At 38.0% G+C, this 15,291-nt stretch overlaps 1 protein-coding gene across 14 annotated transcripts in view; it reads left to right on the top strand.

Annotated features, from left to right (window-relative positions):
* Positions 1 to 2,025: 2,025 nt before the first annotated feature.
* LOC129580395 (protein tramtrack, alpha isoform) overlaps positions 2,026 to 15,291 on the top strand; it is a 27,079-nt gene continuing 13,813 nt past the window's right edge. For 2 of the 14 annotated variants that reach the window (XM_055470755.1, XM_055470762.1), the window contains exons 1-2: positions 2,038 to 2,188; positions 2,413 to 3,625. The gene's annotated coding sequence lies outside the window, so the exon portion shown is untranslated. Of the gene's footprint in view, positions 14,263 to 15,291 lie in introns of all 14 variants that reach the window. The other 12 variants (XM_055470756.1, XM_055470764.1, XM_055470754.1 and 9 more) reach the window with 10 other exon arrangements.

Here is a 15,291-nt window from a genome sequence, read left to right as displayed (position 1 = left end):
AAATTGAAATTCTCTTGCTCTTGTATATGGTTGTGTTTGGAAGCGTGTGGATGTGCCCATATTTAGTATGGGAGAGGATTGTTGAAGAAAAGAAACACATAGAACCGAGGAAGAGTGAGAGAGAACTAGATGCTATGGAGATGAAGAAGATAGAAACATATATATATATCTTCGAAAAAGCAACAGATTGAGAAAACGAGAAAACGAACGAGAGAAGAAAAAAAAATGCTCATCCACTCAGAAATTCAGGACACAAATACATGTTCAAGCCAACAACACCCATTCGGTTCGCTTACATGGGGCTCTCTCACCATGAAACAGACAAATTGAACCTAGTGAATAGAAACAAAAACAGAACGGCGTTGAGTCAACGAACGCTGTGTGTATCGCTTTTGCTTCAGCTAGCTGAACAAAAAAAAAAAACACACGCCATAACCATAGAAATTGTATATTGTAATTCTATAGAGTAAATGCTTTTATGCCACAAAATATTCAACACTCGGCATTCTATTCGGTTTAGCTAGGCAGTGTTTGCTTCTTCGCGCATACACACTACATGATCACATCGGAACATGCATACATGTGAGTGTGTGTGTGTGAGCGCGAGAGCGCAACCGAACATTCTAACTATATATGAAACCATCCCATCATAGACGCGCTTGCAAGAGGCACCAATGTAGTTTTCTAATTCAGAATCCATTTTACATTGTGGATTAGGTTTTTCCTTTATTAGTTTCTAATTGCCTTCTCCTGCCTCCGTTTCAAATGAACGAGCACCACACACACACATACACATGCATGAACATAACATACCAACACATCGAATGGGCCATAACAACAACAACCCAATACCAAAGCACCAGATTTCTAATGTATATTCATGGGGCCCGCTGTGCTGTGTGAAACAAAATGTGGCTTGAGATCGCATCAAGCATGCCAAGAATCGCGTGTGAAACGCAAACGCAGAGAGAATTAGAATCTAATACGATACAACAGTGTTCATGTGCATTGAGTTTGTTGCGCATCCGACAACAATTCTTTGTTCAGCACAACGAAAATGGAAATAAGGGGGATTTTTTTAAGGTCATAAAAACCAGATTTCAGCCATTATTTTCGCTTCTTTTCAAATATAATCAAAGAATTCACGAAAATGCGACCCATTTTGTACGGCGCAATGCATAAGGGCAAAGCCAGAATTGATTGCAGCAAATTGCTTCCCTTGTTGATTACCCGATAGTTGTGACGCTGCCGCTGTTTTATGCCTGCAATTGCAAGCTAAAATTATTTCTAATACGAATTTAGATCCAGTTGTTTGCACATTTAGCAATTGATTTCGATGAACCATTATAGAAATTCCCTTCCCGCATTAGAGCGAACGAACAAAAAATCCACTCTGCATTAGATAAAACAGCAATAAACATGCCGTATCGCACAAAATGTTTCAACAGTTCATTTCAAACAATATAGTATACACCACACATCGAAAACTGCGGGTCGATCGATGCGTGTTCGCTGGCTTACCAGTGTGCCATGCGTGTGCGTAAGCGTTTCAAAAGATAAAGTCAACGCCGATTCGAATGCAAACGGTAAAAAGTCAACCGAGCGCATGGAATGAATCGAACGAACGAAAAAAAAAACTGAATGTTTTTTATGGGTCGCCCGCAAACAAGAACACGAAACAACACGAACCAGCCACGAATAGGAGTCGTAAGAAGAAAAAACTACATATGCACACATCGAAGCATACACACACACACACACACGGAGTAAGAGAATCTAATAAAAGGCAATGTAAAGTCCGCACGCGCGTTCGCTTCACCAGCAGCCAATTTCATTCGATTCAATGTGAACGTCGCGCAACAACGAAGTCAATGTGAATGTGGGATCGGATCGTGTGTCCGCGCGCGCTCCGTTCACATACGAACGAATGGGAAAAAAATACACACATTTCATAAGAAAATAAAACGATTTTGCTCCCTCTTCTCTATCCTGTTCTATCGCTTCGAGTTTAGTCGCCACCAAATGCACCATCACATTGAAAGTGTATTCAACACTCGAAAGTCGACAATTCACTTCGTGGCTGCTGCTTGTTTTTTCTTCTGCCTCCTGTGAGCTCGATCGTGAACTCGATTCGATGTCTGTTCAGTTGAAAGCCTGTCGTCGTTGTAATCGCATGTGTTTTTAATATGTATAGCATTTTTTGATTTTTTTTTCTGTTTTTTCCCTTTTATCTCACTCTCTTCGAATTTGTTGATTTTTTTTTTGTTAAAATTTCTAAGGAATTTTTAATTGAACGACAAATTTTTTTATAATCAACGACACTTTCTATTTCTGAGAAACTTTGATTCATTTTTTTCGAGATTTATATCGACTGAATTTACATGTTTTTTTTTTCAATGTGATCATATCAAGATTGGAGTAAGGACATCTTGAAGTCAATGTGACCGAAGGACATACTGAATGGAAAATAGTGCATAAATCAAGTGGAAGAAAGATTAAAAAAAAAAAAAATTAAAAGTGACTCGAAAATTGTTTTCGTCAATAATTTGGGCTTTATGATTATTATTTGATTTTTTTTTTTTCGATAAAGTGACTATAAATTGAAGTGCCTTGATGACGTTACACGAAAATTACCCAAAACGACAATCAGGAAGAACGAAAACAATTCAAAGACACTCTAGCTGAAGGGGACACAATTTAAAATCAGACGTAAATTTGTATTTATAAAGATAAATGATTCAGTGATGAAGTTGCTGGAATAAACACAGATGCAGAGAGAGAGAGAGTGAGAGATAGACAAAAAAACGAAACGAAAAAGGAAGAACAAACACGAATAATACGAAGAACGTAATAATTGTGACTGTTTTTTAGTGGCCGATTGGTTCGGCAGTATTTTGTTTTCGTTTCATATGGTTATTGATTGAATAACAAGATACTTTTGTGGTATTCATTTGTTTTTTTTTTTGCTCGTTTAAATCGCATTACAATAAAGGATCCGAAAGCTGTTTTTGTTGTTGTTTGACCGAATGAAATTCGATATTGGTAAACACAACTAAAATTGAGAACAACCACATACGTTAGAATATCTATGACAAATCAACAATAATTCTACCGTAAGTCAAATATTACGCCAACCAAACGAAAGACGAGAGCAGAAAAAAAAATCCCTTTGACTGAGTAATTTTTCCGCGATGATATCATATGTCAATCGATCGACTGTTGCAAAAACACACACTTGAACGGGAATACATTGCAGGAAAAGCAACAAAAGGAATTTGACAAAACAACAAACACACAAAGAGAGGCAACGGCACAAATATACAAAGCAAATTACACGCGCAAGTGCTCAAGAGAATTTCAAATAGACAATATAAAGTTGACGGGTGAATCCAGAAACACGGTGTAAAAACATTCTAATTCGAACAACGGATCGAAAATAGAAGAAGAAAGAGCGTCGCTTCCATCCAATAGGAGAAGAGACAAGGCTTAGCAAGTGCTCATGTGATGCGGTATGTCGTACAGCCTGGAACATGGATGTGATCAGTAGCGGCATCGAGACCAACCAAAATAGAGTGAACAACACGAATTGCCGAAAAATCCCATACACGAACTGAAATTGTACACGGTGAGTGGCTTTTGACTTCTTCTTCTTCTTCTTCGTTTTGTTGTTGCTGCTGTTTTTTTCTCCTTCTTTTTTCAAACGCCAATTCGAACATCATACAATTCAACACTTGCACGTAGCTACATATTCCATTCGTTTATTCACACAGAGATTCATAGATTTGACTCAATAAAGTCACATAGTATTAGTCATCGAAGCTTCTCGCTTCGGCTGTTTCTTTTTACGTTTGTTTTTCGTTTTATCATATATTGAAGTTGTTGTTGTTTTTTTTTTCTTCGTTCGCCCTGCCGATCCGCGTTCTGAAGTAGCACACTCACACAGGACTGAATGTGTGAAACTCCAGCACAGAATGAATTTAAAAAAGTTAAATAATATAATGACCAAAATAAGCTATATATATATATATATAGCTATATCGAGAATACCGGGACTGAGTAGAAATCTGATTATGTAACCAGGTTCGTTCGAAGGAATAAATTGCATTCCGTTTTTTTTTCGCGCGAGTGTTCTGACAGCTTTATAGATATTGTTATACACGTGCATTTTATACGTGTATATATTTAATTCGAATGGTGAAGCACTTAAGCGCATATAAAAAGAGAGTCAGCCGTATATCAAACGGGAAGATAATATACGAAACGGTCGAGAGACAATGAAGAAGAAGAAGAACAAACAAATGTAAAGTGGCAATTCCAGTTGTTCGTTGAATACTAAACAAATTTTGTTGATCGGTGTCGATGCTTTCGATCGATAATTTTGCCCGTTTTCTATTCTTCGCCATAATTTGGATATGCAATTGGATTCAGTTATTATATTTCAATTAAAAGCGTCGACCGTTTTCTTTTCGGATGGGGACACGGGGTGGGAGAAAGGGAAATTACAAAGTTCATGATGGGAATATTTAGTTAGCACATTATCGCATTGGTCTCAATACATCAGACTACAATTGTATTTCTTTTCATTCACTGATTTTAATATTATCGTTGCAAAATCGGCTTAACCGTCACATTTTAATTGGAATATCATTTTGATTTTGCCATTTCCTTTTTTATTTCGTTTCGTTTCATTCCTTCTCTCCTTTCACAAAATCCAAAGAAAAAAAAAACATTTCAATTTGAATACTTCATTTGCACAGCCGAAAAATTAAAACTGTACGTAACGCAGAGAGAATTAGCCGATAAAACAACGTACAAGGAAATACAAGAAAATAAACATTATTTTTTAATGTAGCTAGCGGATTTTGCATTGTGCATCGTCTTGCAAATGAACGACTGAAAGAAAGAAGAAAAAAGTGTTGCAATCCAAAGACGTGGCACTTTTTGGTAGAGCGTTTTGTTTGTGCGCGCTCGTTTTTGTTTCTTCATTTCATTCTTCTTGTCCATTCCTTCCTTTTGTACTCATTTAGCCGATTATTTGGTTGCTCTGCTAAACCAAAGAAGAAAAAAAACCCGCCGTACCTTGAACAATTTTCGGTGTGTGTTTGTTTTTGTCAGAAATGTTTTTGATTTCAAACATTTTCAACATTAAAAAAGTAAGTGCACTTTTTCCGTATAAAAATGCAGTGTGCATGTGCATGCATGTAGTTGAGATGGTGTAAAACCACGATTTTCTGTGTGAGCGTAAATCGTTTTTCGCTTTTTTCTCCTCCATGAATGCAATAATTTTAGAGACGAAAGTGCTGAGCAAGCAACTTTTTTATTTATGCGCTTCGTTCTATGTAATTTGTGTGGTTATTTATACATTTCAAAGTATATCCTCGAATGCGCTATTGTTTTCATACTTGGGCACTTCCTTGAGATTGACACGTCAACCCTTTTCTTCATTTTCTTTCATCGTAATCACTATTATTTTGTTGAATAAACAAATTGCGATAATTGACAAAACTTTCAAATTGCCATACGGCTTCGATAGGCATTGTGTATTCTACAGCAAACCAAAGTAAGCAACCAACCGACCGACCGACCAACCAGTCACACCATATTATCGCTAACTGTTCCTTTTGGCCGAATCGAGAACGGGCTATCTTGTTTGTAGTTCATTTCAGAAAATCATTTTCAATTTAACCGTTACACACTCACAAAGCGAAAGCCAAGATACGATGATATGAACCGAAACCGTGTTATTTTTATGTCGCTACTTGATTGTCAGCCACAGAAATTTATGATCATTTTGCTAAAGGTAAACAATTCCATGGCATTCCTTCCACGGAACATTATCACACAATTTCACAGACATTTTCTGTGTAAACATTCAGCTACACAACAGTGAGCTCAAAATATTTTGATTAATAAAAAGCGACGAACACAGAAGAAAGAAAAAAAAAATACCCGAATTAATGTCGCAGAAAGTGTTTAGCCCAAATAAAAATTGAGTACATGCTGAAATTCATAGTTCAGTGAAGGATGTTATGCACATCGCATGCATTGTATATTATGTCGACCGACAATGTAGCAAACTTTGACGTGCGCAAAAAATAAAGCAGAAAAGGTAACGAAAAAAAAACAATCAGAAATAACTATCAACACATCATCGAAAGACATATGAAAAGCATGCTGGAAAAATGAACGAAAAAAATAATGTTTTCTTCGTTTTTATTAATAAAAATATGCTGAGAGTGTACGGTACTTGCAGTCATTCACCTTGATGAATATATATATATTTCTTTTATTATTCACATTTCTTTCTCTCTCTCTCTTTCTCTTTCACGCTTTGTATCTGATTTGTCGCAATTGCTCCACTCGCTTTCCACATACATATACACATATATTTACTTTTTCTGTGTTCGTATTTTATTATTATTCTACGGTTTATTTTATAAAAATAACACTTTTTTTCCATTTCGATCATAGAGTTTGTCCATGTATTTCCATTTCTTTTCAAATGGTGTTGGATAGCGCGCACGCCGCGTGAATGTTGTTGAATAGAGCGCGTTTTTCTTCGTCGTCATCGCTCTCTTTCTGTGTTTGTTGTAACAAATACGAAACACAGATCAACAAATGAACAAAAAAAAAAGGCCAAACGAAGAAGAAGAAGAAGGGGAAAAAATACCATCACTGGTATTGTTTAGTTAGAGAGACGAGGTGGTATGTGTGCTTATATGTATGGTGTGGGGTGTGTGTGTGTCTGTGTATATCTTGGCTGGTCTTTGGAGCTACGTGCATTTCATGTGTACACGATCGCTCGCACGCTCTCGTGGCAATAGTTACATTTCATGTGACTTTTGTGTATGGTTCAATTAAATACCTGTGCACACGGTGTACTTTTCTCTTTCTCGCTCGTTCGCGCTCTCACTCGGTCACTCCAGCAGCGTGCCGGAGAGCACCACATACATGTGTGTGGCAAGACACAGGCTGCACACTGCCACACCGAATAGCACAGTGTTTGTGTGTGATTGTGTTTGATTTTTATGTCATATCACCGCCTTTGGTTGGCATTCTATGTGTATTTGGTATGCGCGTTCGTTGCCTGTATGTGTTTTTCCAATTTGTAACTTCGTTGTGTTATTTTTTTTTCTTTTTCTTTTTCTTTTTCTCTTTTAACATAATATATGAGTTTTATTTGATATTTCGTAAACGGATCATACGGCCATTGAACTTTTTTTTTTCGTTTCTTCAACATTATTTCATTTCTCCGCATACAATTCGTGATTACATAGGTCCAACGTATTTGAAACTCGGCAGGGTTTTCTACATACTATATATTATACTTTTTTTCTGTCTCTCGCTTCGTGCTTCCAAATTGAAATGATCGCTTGCGCGCATACACAAAACCAAATTGGATATATTTTTTTTTCTTCATTAAAACAATACGTGAAATCGTTTCTTTTTTGTTATTTGGTCCCTTTTTATTTGGTTTTTTGATTGTTGACTTGTTCGCCGTTGTCGTCATCGTCATTGTTGCCGCCTCGGGTATAAGTGCCCGTGCTCATTTCACTTTTTTCATCATTGTTTATCACCATATACACCATATTTTTTTTTATCTTATCAACGATTCCATGAAACCGAATAGGATCATACAATCTGTGTGTATGCATTATTTAATATCTTCGGGGCCCCCGAAGTGAGACGCAGAGAGAAAAAAAGGAATAAAGCGTTCGGAAAGCAAACAAAAGGCGCACACAATCAGTTTTTCTTCAGTGGATTTTTCAACTTGTTTTTATTTGACTTTTGCGCTTTTTCTTTATCTCCTTCTCGGTCACTCGCTCTTGCTGCCTCTTTATCGTTCGTTATGTTCAACGTGAACGGGTGAACGAGGGAAAGGAGTGAAGACACACTGAGCACAAACAGGGAGTGGATCGTATGTTCACCGAGCTCTCACTTAATGCATGGTTGAGAGAACGCATTTTACGAGAGTTTTGTGTATATTTTTTACAATTGGTAGCATCGCTTGGTTGAAATTTGAAAGGAAATGAATATCCGCGTACGCGATACTTTGTCAGATTGTGTTTTTGGTGCCTTTCGTTATTTTTAGCATTGATCATCGGCATCGGCATGGGTTGCGTGTATAAAATGAGAGTGAAACTGAAAGAAAATGATATTCAACATTGAAACAGTCGTATGCTCCTTTTGCCACCATCATTAAGTGCCTTTTGTACACGTACACAAACAAAAATAGTCTCTTTCTCTCCTCATTCATTTTTATTTTTTTCTCGCTCTTACTTTGTTTATTTTTCCTCCGAATCCCGACACACCGAAACAAATATAGCACTATCGTGCCCGAAGAATTAAAACCCGAAATGAAATGAAAAAACTCACCACGCGAGCACACCAGCACATACATTCGCGTTCATGTACGTGCACACACATACATGGCGATCGCCAAGAGTTCCTTTTTCGTGGATTTCGTCGAATCAAAAAGAAGAGATACGAAAAGTGGATCTATAAATAAATGAATCGCAGGAATGCGCTGTCGAATTCCTCTTTTATGCTGTCCATGTTGAACATACATATATTGAGCCACCACATAAAAAAATGTATCGTATTTTCAGCTCAAATCACCCAAGCACATCCTCTTATGTGCTTCAATCCTTGCCACGGCTATTTAAATCAAGACGAACCGAAAATCAAGTTATTGCCCGAAACGACCGATCTCTCAACAGCGTCGTTCACCGCAGTCAAGTAAACGATATTTATCCCCAACCGTGATGCGACATGTACAACGGAGCTACACCCTAATATAACCATATCAATGCAAGCACTTGATCGCTGCTCTTATACAACTCTCTCTCTTTTTTCTCTGTTGTTCGCTCTTCCTCTCATTTCATTCTCTTCATTGTTTTCGCGTTTGGGTTTTTTCCTTTTCATCTTATTTTTCGCTATTTTGCTACATTGCGTGCTCAGAAAAAATCAAATCGTGCCGAATAAATACTGCGCAAATAGCGATTCGGGTAGGACTCGTGTTAGGCTCGCTGCCGCTCCATTGTTGAAATGGTGACTAAACATGCCTTTGTTTTGTCTATCGAAATTTTACTTGAATATTTCGTAAAAACATGTGTACACTGTACAGTAACAATTGAAATTTATCAGAAAAAGATAAAAAGCAAACAAAGCCCGATTCGTCATTCGTTTGTGGAATATGTACATCCAAAAGATGTCATTTCCAGTGTTTTCGTTTCTTCTTTCTCGTTCAACTTTCGTTGCTTGTGATCAGAGATTTCATTCCCATTGACAATACAAATGATCCATTCTCTGCAAGGAAATCATTATGGAAATATTGAATAAAAGTGAACGAATTTGAATGCAGACGGCATGTAAAATTCGGTCAAAATATCCCCTTCCTAATTGAATTTCATTGTTGAAAAAATAATCTTCGAGTCTTTGTAACTCATCATTACGTTTCAATGTTGAAGCAACAAACAACAATAGACACACAGCAAATGAAACTCATCACTTTTACATCGTAATCTGTTTTTCGCTTCGTTTTACATGAAACGTATACATTTCACATAGACTGTCGATTGTCGATCAAACTAGCGCACGGCATTACCTTGCGCACGTATTATGGTGGCATCAACTAGAAATCGTTCGCCTGTTGCACTCTTTTTTTTTTATTCATTTCGTTGCAGCCAACCAACGAATGAACAAACGAACCGACTTGGGCTTAGTGTGAATATATCCACAAAGAGTTTGTAATTTTTGTGCGCGCCGCTGTTTCGCCCCGAACATGCATTGTAATGTGCTGAATAGTCGCTAGCAATCTGTGTGTGACAAACCTTTCTATGTGCCTTATGCACATACACAGAGAGAGAGCAGAGTGGCTATGGTTTACCATTTGTTTATAATGGATTAGCCTACTTCCTTCGTCAGTCGCTCACTGCCCAGTGACCGGACAATAAAAATACTACTAATATTTAACTATTTTATGAGAATTTTAACTACGCTTTCCAAATCGTTTGCTCCGTTCAATGCAAGCGACCATCCACATAGAGAGAGAGCGAGCAAGCGAGCGCAGAAAAAAAAACACTCATCATACAATTACTAGATTTCCTGTCGATGCGAGTCCATAGCAAGAGTAGTATGAGTTAGTCGCCACTAAAAGGCTATAAATTAACTCATACACAAGCGATATGATTTTTTTTGCCCATTTTGCGCTTCAACACACACACACATACTCAGGCACGATCCAGCAATATTGATTCTGTGTGTACGTGGGTTGCTATATTACTTTTTTCCTCCGTTCCAGCGTTCGCTTTTATGTGATCACTAGTTCAGCTTCTGTATACGGAGTTTTTTCTCTCTGTTGCGAGCAAAAAAAAAAAAAACAAGGAATATACAATTCGATGAACAAAAACTGACGAGAAGAAAACAGAAAAAAAAACACATTCAAAAATGCCACTAAAGCCGATATTGTTTTTGCGTTTTAACACCACCGCAAACACCGTATTGACCATCGCGCACATCGCCTCTGGATGATTGCGAAAAATTTTCCAAAGTGGTTTTTATATACGTATATATCGTTGTTATTTGCTATATGTTTCGCTTTCGAGAGATGTGGGTTGCAAAAATGAAGATCAACTTGAAATCATTTTTATTATACACTGAATTCTGCTTTTTCGCAACGAACGATCGACACACGCTTTAACATGACTTGATTTAATCATCCTGTCGACATATACATTTTGCCCGCGATACCAACACACACCAACAACAACAATATCAAATCGAATCCTACCTACTCACAAGGAAACCCATAATCTTAACTCATTTGAATTGCTTATTCTAAAGAAATAAATGTTATGGCTATCGCAGCGAAAGGACAGCATGGTATTCTTTTCTTCTGTCATGCCTACAATAATGAATCATTGAGACAATAATGCAGAAAAATCATTGAATTCGAATGAAAGGCATCCGTCATTAAATAAACTCAACTCTATAAAAGCAACGGGATTTCATTTCATTCGAAACACAATGAAAATTTCTCGAGAACGCGACCGTACACCATACATACAAATTAGCTTCGTCGTTTTTACTGTTGTTGTTGCTGGTGCTGTGTGTGTTACGAGGCTTCTATTGTTGTGAAACATTCTAATAGTCAAAAAGTTTAAAGTTACAGCAAATGCGGGTTGCATACGGACGGTTCACATTCGTTTGTATAATTTAATCTTTTGCGTGGATGTGTCATTTTGATTGAGTGCGCGCATACATATATATTCAATGTACACACAGCAAAGAGAAGTTCAGCCGAGTTGAATTAGATTTGGGACAAAAAACCACACCCTTGATACGGCGTATCTGTGTGTATCCGTCGCTGTCATGCATCGGAATTGGTGTGCCACAAATGTTAGAAGGAGATGAAATGAATCATTTACAATTTTGGTTAACTTCGAAAGATGCTTGAAAAGAGACGAAGAAAAATGTGTGCAAAATACCGTCTAACAGTTGACTCGTTCCTTCTAATATTTGCCTAAAGAAAAAAAAAGAGCAACGAAGCAAAACAGAGAAATATAAACTTCAGCACGGTGTTGTAGTCGATCGCGGTAGCAACATCGTCGTCGTTGTCGTGGTCGTCGCAAGCGAATTAGCAACGCATCGCCAAAGGAAAAGATAAAATAAGAAATACGCGATCGCTTAACGGAGGGGTCGATTGTTTTTCTTACAACGCAACAATGGAAATAGGCATCCAAAGTGGATACAGTCAAACTTAAAGAGAAAGAAAAAAAACACAAAACGAATATACCGAAACCACACGATTGAATCAAGCAGAATATGCACGAAACGAAATCAACAACAGCACACAAAGGCTCGGCATAGAGTGTCACAAGCAGCGATACGAAATTCCGGCACAAGGGAGAGGGAATTATTTAAATGCAAACACAAAAAGACGTACGCTTTTGCCAATATCCATAAAGAATCTCTAACCCCATTTGCGCGAAAAACTCAAAACGAACGCTACAAACCAACACAGCATCGACACTGCGTCGATTTCTCTCTCTCCCTCTCCCTCTCCCTCTCTCAACCGTTCGCGCGATAGCTTTGCGCGTTGTCGCTTCTCACCGCAATCGCAATATACTTATACAATCGCAAACGTAATTAAATCACACAAATTCCGAACGAAGCAGCTTAGCTCCTTTTTCGATTCTCTTCTTTACTCCTCTCCATGCTTCGTTGTGCAGCGGTGGCGGCGTTTACCGAATGAGAGAAAGAGCAAACGGCCACCGTCGATTTGCTGTTTTTCATTTGTTTTATTCATCCGAAGCCCGATTCGGTGTTTGTGTGTTGCGTTGTATGTGTGTGTGTGTGTGTGTGCCATTTATACTTGTTGCGCTTTGAAATCCAACCGAGTAAATCAGTTATACGGCAACGTAGTTCGCGTAAAGTTCGATTTTTCGTTTCGGAATTATTACGAGTGTAACGCGCGCGCGCGTAGTCGATTGCTGTGTGGTGTTCCATTTTGCGCGAGAGTGAAACGAATATGTCGATGAGTAATTTGCAATTACACTCCATACTATCTCCATCCTGTCGATGTGTTAGTGTAAATTCCATTCATTTGTTTGATTGTTTGTTAGCTATGTTTTTAAAAATGATATTCATCCATTAATAATATTGTTTTGGTTGATGTTGTTCATTTACAAGAAGAAAATACATTGTTTTTTGGTGCGCTTTACATTGTTCATTACCTAATAGTTGAGTAAATGTGAGCTTCGATCGAATTATGTGAACGAAATCAGCGAAAAAAGTACGAAAAAAAAATCCGCAAGCGATTGTATAAATTCCGATGAAATGGTGTCTCTGTGTGTGTTGACGGCATATAACTCGTTCGAAAAAAAAAAACTCCTTTTCAAGGAGTGCTGTGAGCTCCAAACATGGCGTCGAATTTGAGATCACACAGTGACGGTGTTGTCGTTGTCGTCGTTAGAAGAGTGCCCGTTGATACGATGTGTCAGTGTATGCGAGTGAGTGAGTGGTGGCAAAAAAAAGTGATTTTTGTCGTGTTTGCCGTTTCTACGGCTATCCGGTTTCGCTTCGGTTTGCCTCGACAAAAAAATATCGCTCGACGATGACGATGTTGTGCGTAACAACGAAGGATTTATAATTGGAATCTCCACCAGGCTATTTGCAAGTCATTATGCTTAATGATTTTTTTTTTGTCTTTCGTTGCTGTCGCTGATGTACAAAATCACTGGCTTGGTCAAAATCACACCACACCATATCCTTTCATATAAAAATACAGACCGATTTGCAGATAAATAATAATGCTGATTACAAAGGGAATCCACAATTATCATTTGTGAAACGAGAAAAAGACCCGTCTTCGTGTGGCGACACCTTGAATCATCACCGTTTTTGTCTCATTCATTTTCAAATATTTGGAATATTAATGAGTAACAGCGGTGGCCGACTTTGCAGTATTCAATACATAGTCCTGTCTCGTGTCTATAGGAAATGAACGTGTTCGTTACTGCTATGGTCGTCGTCTTCGCCGCCGTTTGCATTGTTTCAGTTTCACAGATTGTGTTGCATTCACTAAATTACGGTTAACTCAAGAGATTTGTGAAATGTTAATTACACTGATGGTGCTTGCAAGTGTGTTGAGTCGGTCGGGCGATAAAAATCCCATTTTCTCTTTTTGGTTGCTATTTGCTATCGGGTTGTAGAAATTAGGCACAACAATTTTAGGTGTTCCTTTTTGGTGTGTTTTCGGTGTGAGGAAGAATAAACAAATGAAAAAAAAAATGGAAGAAAGAAAGAAAGACGAAACAAAAAGGTATCGATAACGATAATGGCACACTTCAGCCTCACATATTCCGTTCATACGATATTTACGAGTAGCCAGCCAGCCAGCCAGTCAGTCAGCTAGTCAATATAAAGTCATAGTGTAATATTGTGTCGAGTTTATCGGTCCGGTCAGTGTGTAACAGTTCTTTTAATGTGTTGCTAATGACGACGGTCATACGACAAGGAACTAAAACGCTTTGGTTTGACGGAAAAAGGAAGAGACAACACAGTTTTTAGTATTTCTCTCTTGAATTTTTCCTGACACCGAATTGACTTTGTCACCAATACGAGATGAGGTGGTTAGTTTCGATCTGACATTCGTCCTAGCCACATCGAAAAGCATTTCAAGATTGCTTTTTTTTCATTTTATTTTGAGTTTAACCAATTTCCAAATAATTTGTGTGTTTCATTGAAACCACTTGCAGTGTGAGTATACGTGCGACTTAATAAGTTGGTTTTATTTTTCATCCAAAGGATAAAAAAAAAGAGCGGAACTATTAGTGTAGTCTTTTCACAAATAGAGGATTCAATGTGACAGTCAGCTTGCTTCGATCGTATGTGTATTATCCATCGAGAGTGTTTCAATCTCGCGAAGTGAATGTTAAGAGGAGAGATTAAATTTAAGGCGCTTATAAAGTGTGGTTAAAGATCTGTGTGTGCAATTTTTATTCTGTCTTTTTCGTTGATTCGCCCATCGTTCGCTTTGGGTTGAATTATAAATTATACAGAAGAGAAGAGGGAAAAAAAACACCAACGCGATCACCATCAAACACTCATGCAAAAAAACCAATCGCATGCACTGCATAGGTTTTAAGTTGACCCAATTGCTAATACAAAATGTATGCGTTTTTTTGCATGCAATATCTTTTTTCCATTCAGCCGTTGTCTTTCTTTCTCTTGTCCATGCATTCGTGTGGTTGATGTGATTTTTCCTCCATTCCGCTGGAGCATTAAGAGAATCTCTCATTGTGTTTTATTCGCGAAAATCGCATTCATACGGCTCAGTTGCTTTGTGGGATTCAAAAAGTGCTGGAATGTTTTTTTTTTTGCTTCTGCTTCTCTTCTCTCTGTATACTCATTCCGTGTGTATAAGCTGAATTGCATTTGACTTTGTTATTTAATATCTATTCTGTGATGTACGGATTGCACACACCGTGCAGAGAGCCGGAGACAGCTCAATGTGATTGAGCGAGACGCCAAGTGCTCATTTCAAATGCATTGAAACTCTATTACCGTTGTCTATCTTCTCTCTCATTCCGTCGCTGTTGTGTTGTGTTGGCTCATGCTTTTTTTTTAAAAATCGGTTTCAATCCGTTCAGTGTACTCCGTTTTCAATACCCACTGCACGAACGGTCGGTGCTTCGTTATTAACAATTTGGTTCCACTCAGTCCTTCTCTCTTCCTCATTCGTCGTCGTCGTCGTCGTCGTCGTCGTCGTCGTCGTCGTCGTCGTCG

This window comes from Sitodiplosis mosellana, unplaced genomic scaffold (assembly GCF_009176505.1).
Source record: "Sitodiplosis mosellana isolate CC-2019 unplaced genomic scaffold, AAFC_SMos_1.0 Smas_scaffold_1, whole genome shotgun sequence".
In the NCBI taxonomy this organism is placed as follows: Eukaryota; Metazoa; Arthropoda; class Insecta; order Diptera; family Cecidomyiidae; genus Sitodiplosis; species Sitodiplosis mosellana.
The sequence above is the reverse complement of the archived record's forward strand: the minus strand, read 5'-3'. Positions and strand labels throughout refer to the sequence as shown.